This window comes from Triticum urartu, chromosome 4 (genome assembly GCF_003073215.2).
Source record: "Triticum urartu cultivar G1812 chromosome 4, Tu2.1, whole genome shotgun sequence".
Classification (NCBI taxonomy): Eukaryota; Viridiplantae; Streptophyta; class Magnoliopsida; order Poales; family Poaceae; genus Triticum; species Triticum urartu.
The window spans coordinates 407,286,032-407,294,222 of NC_053025.1; positions in this window are offsets into that span (position 1 = coordinate 407,286,032).

Sequence of the window (8,191 nt, forward strand, 5' to 3'; positions counted from 1 at the left end):
CCGGAGCACAGAGATCAGACTGTTTGAGGTCTGGTCGCTACAGCCTTGCTCGCTTCACACTCATGTTCAAAAAATCAAATGATGAATGGGTCGCTGGGCTAGATGTTGAGTACACCACACTCCTGGGGAAAAAGAAGAATCTAAAGGAGGAAGAGAGGAAGAAGCCCGCCGTGATCCAGGTTTGCGTGCATGACTTGTGCTTGGTCTACCACATATGCCATGCCGACGTTGAGTGCGTGGAATTTAAGAACTTCCTCAAGGATGGCCGAGTCAAATTCGTTACTGTGGACTTTAGGAACGACAAAGAAGTCCTGCGTCAGATAGGCCTCGTTGTAGGCGAGCCCTTCGACCTCCAGAAGAAAAGGCTGGTGCCCTCCCGTGATCAGCCTTCAATGCTGACCCTGGCAGCAGCCATGGTTCATCCTTCGTACGGTACACTGAAGAAACCTTCCTACAAGTTTCATCATGCATGGAAGTGGAATGTACTAGATATAGACCACATCCACTACGCTGCAATGGATGCCTACCTTTGTTTCAATATCTACAAGGGTTGGATGAAGAGCAAGAGGCAAGTGTGCGGTTCAAGCAAAGAAGTATCACCCAAGAGGAAGAGGGACAAGGACGAAGTCGAGCACGTGGACGAGGAGTCCGAGTAAGGTGGCAGTGTCGTTGCTCATGGTGGTTCTAATGAAGTGTCTACCGGATTAGTTGCTTAGTTCAATTTCAGGTGTGCTTAGTTTTATTTGAGGGGTGTGTTGTGCTGAGCCCCCAGCAGAACTATGTTATGTTCCTTCTCGTTACTTTAACTCTTCAGTACGTACATACTAGTATTTCTTACAGTTCATCTTTTAGTTGGTATAGTACTACCACTTGTTTCTTCACATTTTATACGTACAATATATATGGCCTGAAGGAAATATGCCCTAGAGGCAATAATAAAGTTATTATTTATTTCCTTATTTCATGATAAATGTTTATTATTCATGCTAGAATTGTATTAACCGGAAACATAATACATGTGTGAATAGATAGACAAAATAGAGTGTCACTAGTATGCCTCTACTTGACTAGCTTGTTGATCAAAGATGGTTAAGTTTCCTAACCATAGACATGAGTTGTCATTTGATTAACGGGATCAAATCATTTGGAGAATGATGTGATTGACTTGACCAATTCCGTTAGCTTAGCACTTGATCGTTTAGTCTGTTGCTATTGCTTTCTTCATGACTTATACATGTTCCTATGACTATGAGATTATGCAACTCCCGTTTACCGGAGGAACACTTTGTGTGCCACCAAACGTCACAACGTAACTGGGTGATTATAAAGGTGCTCTACATGTGTCTCCAAAGTTACTTGTTGGGTTGGCGTATTTCAAGATTAGGATTTGTCACTCTGATTGTCGGAGAGGTAACTCTAGGCCCACTCGGTAATGCACATCACTATAAGCCTTGCAAGCATTGCAACTAATGAGTTAGTTGTGGGATGATGTATTACGGAACGAGTAAAGAGACTTGCCGGTAACGAGATTGAACTAGGTATTGAGATACCGACAATCGAATCTCGGGCAAGTAACATACCGATGATAAAGGGAACAACGTATGTTGTTATGCGGTCTGATCGATAAAGATCTTCATAGAATATGTATGAGCCAATATGGGCATCCAAGTCCCGCTATTGGTTATTGACCAGAGAGGTGTCTCGGTCATGTCTACATAGTTCTCGAACCCGTAGGGTCCGCACGCTTAACGTTCGTTGACGATATAGTACTATATGAGTTATGTATGTTGATGACCGAACGTTGTTCGGAGTCCGGGATGAGATCACGGACATGACGAGGAACTCCGGAATGGTCCGGAGATAAAGTTTGATATATGGGATAATAGTGTTTGGTCACCGGAAGGGTTCCGGAATTCACTGGAAGGGATTCCGGATGTTTCCCGAAATGTTTGGGTACGAGAACACTTTATTTGGGCCAAAGGGGAAAGCCCACAAGGTTTTTGGAAAGCGCAAAAAGAAGTTTTGCGGAGTCCAGGGGCCAGACGCCAGGGTCCCTGGTGTCTGGGTCCAGACGCCGGGAACCCTGGCGTCTGGCCCTGGAGTCTGAGAAGGACTCTTGCCTTTCGGGTGAAACCGACTTTGTGGAGGCTTTTACTCCAAGTTTCGACCCCAAGGCTCAACATATAAATAGAGGGTAGGGCTAGCACCCAAGACACATCAAGAAACACCAAGCCGTGTGCCGGCAACCCCGTCCCCTCTAGTTTATCCTCCGTCCTAGTTTTCGTAGTGCTTAGGCGAAGCCCTGCGGAGATTTTTCTTCACCAACACCGTCACCACGCCGTCGTGCTGTCGGAACTCATCTACTACTTCGCCCCTCTTGCTGGATCGAGAAGGCGAGGACGTCACCGAGCCGAACATGTGCAGAACTCGGAGGTGCCGTGCTTTCGATACTTGGATCGGTCGGATCGTGAAGACGTGCGACTACATCAACCGCGTTGATATAACGCTTCCGCGAACGGTCTACGAGGGTACATAGACAACACTCTCCCCTCTCGTTGCTATGCATCACCATGATCTTGCGTGTGTGTAGGAAATTTTTGAAATTATTGTGTTCCCGAACAGTGGCATCCGAGCCAGGTTTTATGCGTAGATGTCATATGCACGAGTAGAACACAAGTGAGTTGTGGGCGATATAAGTCATACGGCTTACCAACATGTCATACTTTGGTTCGGCGGTATTGTTGGATGAAGCGGCCCGGACCGACATTACGCGTACGCTTACACGAGACGGGTTCTACCGACGTGCTTTGCACACAGGTGGCTGGCGGGTGTCAGTTTCTCCAACTTTAGTTGAACCGAGTATGGCTACGCCCGGTCCTTGCGAAGGTTAAAACAGCACCAACTTGACAAACTATTGTTGTGGTTTTGATGCGTAGGTAAGAACGGTTCTTGCTAAGCCCGTAGCAGCCACGTAAAATTTGCAACAACAAAGTAGAGGACGTCTAACTTGTTTTTGCAGGGCATGTTGTGATGCGATATGGTCAAGACATGATGCTAAATTTTATTGTATGAGATGATCATGTTTTGTAACCAAGTTATCGGCAACTGGCAGGAGCCATATGGTTGTCGCTTTATTGTATGCAATGCAATCGCCCTGTAATGCTTTACTTTATCACTAAGCGGTAGCGATAGTCGTGGAAGCATAAGATTAGCGAGACGACAACGATGCTACGATGGAGATCAAGGTGTCGCGCCGGTGACGATGGTGATCATGAAGGTGCTTCGGAGATGGAGATCACAAGCACAAGATGATGATGGCCATATCATATCACTTATATTGATTGCATGTGATGTTTATCTTTTATGCATCTTATCTTGCTTTGATTGACGGCAGCATTATAAGATGATCCCTCACTAAATTATCAAAGTATAAGTGTTCTCCCTGAGTATGCGCCGTTGCGAAAGTTCTTCGTGCTGAGACACCACGTGATGATTGGGTGTGATAGGCTCTACGTTCAAATACAGCGGGTGCAAAACAGTTGCACACGCGGGATACTCAGGTTAAAGTTGACGAGCCTAGCATATAACAGATATGGCCTCGGAACATGGAGACCGAAAGGTCAAGCGTGAATCATATAGTAGATATGATCAACATAGTGATGTTCACCATTGATACTACTCCATCTCACGTGATGATCGGACGTGGTTTAGTTGATATGGATCACGTGATCGCTTAGAGGATTAAAGGGATGTCTATCTAAGTGGGAGTTCTTAAATAATATGATTAAATTGAACTTAAATTTATCATGAACTTAGTACCTGATAGTATCTTGCTTGTCTATGTTGAATATAGATAGATGGCCCGTGCTGTTGTTCCATTGAATTTTAATGCGTTCCTTGAGAAAGCAAATTTGAAAGATGATGGTAGCAATTACACGGACTGGGTCCGTAACTTGAGGATTATCCTCATTGCTGCACAGAAGAATTACGTCTTGGAAGCACCGCTAAGTGCCAAGCCTGCTGCAGGAGCAACACCAGATGTTATGAACGTCTGGCAGAGCAAAGCTGATGACTACTCGATAGTTCAGTGTGCCATGCTTTACGGCTTAGAACCAGGTCTTCAACGACATTTTGAACGTCATGGAGCATATGAGATGTTCCAGGAGTTGAAGTTAATATTTCAAGCAAATGCTCAGATTGAGAGATATGAAGTCTCCAATAAGTTCTATAGCTGCAAGATGGAGGAGAATAGTTCTGTCAGTGAACATATACTCAAAATGTCTGGGTATCATAATCACTTGACTCAACTGGGAGTTAATCTTCCTATTGATAGTGTCATTGACAGAGTTCTTCAATCACTGCCACCAAGCTACAAAAGCTTCGTGATAAACTATAATATGCAAGGGATGAATAATACTATTCCCAAGCTCTTCGCGATGCTAAAAGCCGCGGAGGCAGAAATCAAGAAGGAGCATCAAGTGTTGATGGTCAATAAGACCACCAGTTTCAAGAAAAAGGGCAAAGGGAAGAAGAAGGGGAACTTCAAGAAGATCAGCAAACAAGTTGCTGCTCAGGAGAAGAAACCCAAGTCTGGACCTAAGCCTGAGACTGAGTGCTTCTACTGCAAGCAGACTGGTCACTGGAAGCGGAACTGCCCCAAGTATTTGGCGGATAAGAAGGATGGCAAAGTGAACAAAGGTATATGTGATATACATGTAATTGATGTGTACCTTACTAATGCTCGCAGTAGCACCTGGGTATTTGATACTTGTTCTATTGCTAACATTTGCAACTCGAAACAGAGGCTACAGATTAAGCGAAGATTGGCTAAGGACGAGGTGACGATGCGCGTGAGAAATGGTTCCAAAGTCGATGTGATCGCGGTCAGCACGCTACCTCTACATCTACCTTCGGGATTAGTATTAGACCTAAATAATTGTTATTTGGTGCCAGCGTTGAGCATGAACATTATATCTGGATCTTGTTTGATGCGAGGCGGTTATTCATTTAAATCAGAGAATAATGGTTGTTCTATTTATATGAGTAATATCTTTTATGGTCATGCACCCTTGAAGAGTGGTCTATTTTTGCTAAATCTCGATAGTGGTGATACACATATTCATAATATTGAAGCCAAAAAATGCAGAGTTGATAATGATAGTGCAACTTATTTGTGGCACTGCCGTTTAGGTCATATCAGAGTAAAGCGCATGAAGAAACTACATACTGATGGACTTTTGGAACCACTTGATTATGAATCACTTGGTACTTGCGAACCGTGCCTCATGGGCAAGATGACTAAAACGCCGTTCTCCGGAACTATGGAGAGAGCAACAGATTTGTTGGAGATCATACATACAGATGTATGTGGTCCAATGAATGTTGAGGCTCGTGGCGGATATCGTTATTTTCTCACCTTCACAGATAATTTAAGTAGATATGGGTATATCTACTTAATGAAACATAAGTCTGAAACATTTGAAAAGTTTAAAGAATTTCAGAGTGAAGTTGAAAATCATCGTAACAAGAAAATAAAGTATCTACAATCTGATCGTGGAGGAGAATATTTGAGTTATGAGTTTGGTCTTCATTTGAAACAATGCAGAATAGTTTCGCAACTCACGCCACCTGGAACATTACAGCGTAATGGTGTGTCCGAACGTCGTAATCGTACTTCACTAGATATGGTGCGATCTATGATGTCTCTTACTGATTTACCGCTGTCGTTTTGGGGATATACTTTAGAGACGGCCGCATTCACCTTAAATAGGGCACCATCGAAATCCGTTGAGACGACGCCTTATGAACTATGGTTTGGTAAGAAACCAAAGTTGTCGTTTCTAAAAGTTTGGGGCTGCGATGCTTATGTGAAAAAGCTTCAACCTGATAAGCTCGAACCCAAATCGGAGAAATGTGTCTTCATAGGATACCCAAAGGAGAATGTTGGGTACACCTTCTATCACAGATCCGAAGGCAAGAATTTTGTTGCTAAATTCGGAGTTTTTCTAGAGAAGGAGTTTCTCTCGAAAGAAGTGAGTGGGAGGAAAGTAGAACTTGATGAGGTAACTGTACCTGCTCCCTTATTGGAAAGTGGTTCATCACAGAAAACGGTTTCTGCGACACCTACACCAATTAGTGAAGAAGTTAATGATGATGATCATGAAACTTTAATCAAGTTGTTACTGAACCTCGTAGGTCAACCAGAGTAAGATCCGCACCAGAGTGGTATGGTAATCCTGTTCTGGAAGTTATGTTACTAGACCATGACGAACCTACGAACTATGAAGAAGCGATGGTGAGCCCAGATTCCGCAAAATGGCTTGAGGCCATGAAATCTGAGATGGGATCCATGTATGAGAACAAAGTGTGGACTTTGGTTGACTTGCCCGTTGATCGGCAAGCAATTGAGAATAAATGGATCTTCAAGAAGAAGACTGACGCTGACGGTAATATTACTGTCTACAAAGCTCGACTTGTCGCAAAAGGTTTTCGGCAAGGTCAAGGGATTGACTACGATGAGACCTTCTCACCCGTAGCGATGCTTAAGTCTGTCCGAATCATGTTAGCAATTGCCGCATTTTGTTATTATGAAATTTGGCAGATGGCTGTCAAAACTGCATTCCTGAATGGAATTCTGGAAGAAGAGTTGTATATGATGCAACCAGAAGGTTTTGTCGATCCAAAGGGAGCTAACAAAGTGTGCAAGCTCTAGCGATCCATTTATGGACTGGTGCAAGCCTCTCGGAGTTGGAATACATGCTTTCATAGTGTGATCAAAGCATTTGGTTTTATACAGACTTTTGGAGAAGCCTGTATTTACTAGAAAGTGAGTGGGAGCTCTGTAGCATTTCTGATATTATATGTGGATGACATATTACTGATTGGAAATGATATAGAATTTCTGGATAGCATAAAGGGATACTTGAATAAAAGTTTTTCTATGAAAGACCTCGGTGAAGCTACTTACATATTGGGCATCAAGATCTATAGAGATAGATCAAGACGCTTAATTGGACTTTCACAAAGCACATACCTTGACAAAGTTTTGAAAAAGTTCAAAATGGATCAAGCAAAGAAAGGGTTCTTGCCTGTGTTACAAGGTGTGAAGTTGAGTAAGACTCAATGCCCGACCACTGCAGAAGATAGAGAGAAGATGAAAGATGTTCCCTATGCTTCAGCCATAGGCTCTATCATGTATGCAACACTGTCTACCAGACCTGATGTGTGCCTTGCTATAAGTCTAGCAGGGAGGTACCAAAGTAATCCAGGAGTGGATCACTGGACAGCGGCCAAGAACATCCTAAAATACCTGAAAAGGACTAAGGATATGTTTCTCGTTTATGGAGGTGACAAAGAGCTTATTGTAAATGGTTACGTTGACGCAAGCTTTGACACTAATCCGGACGATTCTAAATCGCAAACCGGATACGTGTTTATATTAAACGGTGGAGCTATCAGTTGGTGCAGTTCTAAACAAAGCGTCGTGGTAGGATCTACGTGTGAAGCGGAGTACATAGCTGCTTCGGAAGCAGCAAATGAAGGAGTCTGGACGAAGGAGTTCATATCCGATCTAGGTGTCATACCTAGTGCATCGGGTCCAATGAAAATCTTTTGTGACAATACTGGTGCAATTGCCTTGGCGAAGGAATCCAGATTTCACAAGAGAACCAAGCACATCAAGAGATGCTTCAATTCCATCCGGGATTTAGTCCAGGTGGGAGATATAGAAATTTGCAAGATACATACGGATCTGAATGTTGCAGACCCGTTGACTAAGCCTCCTCCACGAGCAAAACATGATCAACACCAAGGCTCCATGGGTGTTAGAATAATTATTGTGTAATCTAGATTATTGACTCTAGTGCAAGTGGGAGACTGAAGGAAATATGCCCTAGAGGCAATAATAAAGTTATCATTTATTTCCTTATTTCATGATAAATGTTTATTATTCATGCTAGAATTGTATTAACCGGAAACATAATACATGTGTGAATACATAGACAAAACAGAGTGTCACTAGTATGCCTCTACTTGACTAGCTCGTTGATCAAAGATGGTTAAGTTTCCTAACCATAGACATGAGTTGTCATTTGATTAACGGGATCACATCATTAGGAGAATGATGTGATTGACTTGACCCATTCCGTTAGCTTAGCACTTGATCGTTTAGTTTGTTGCTATTGCTTTCTTC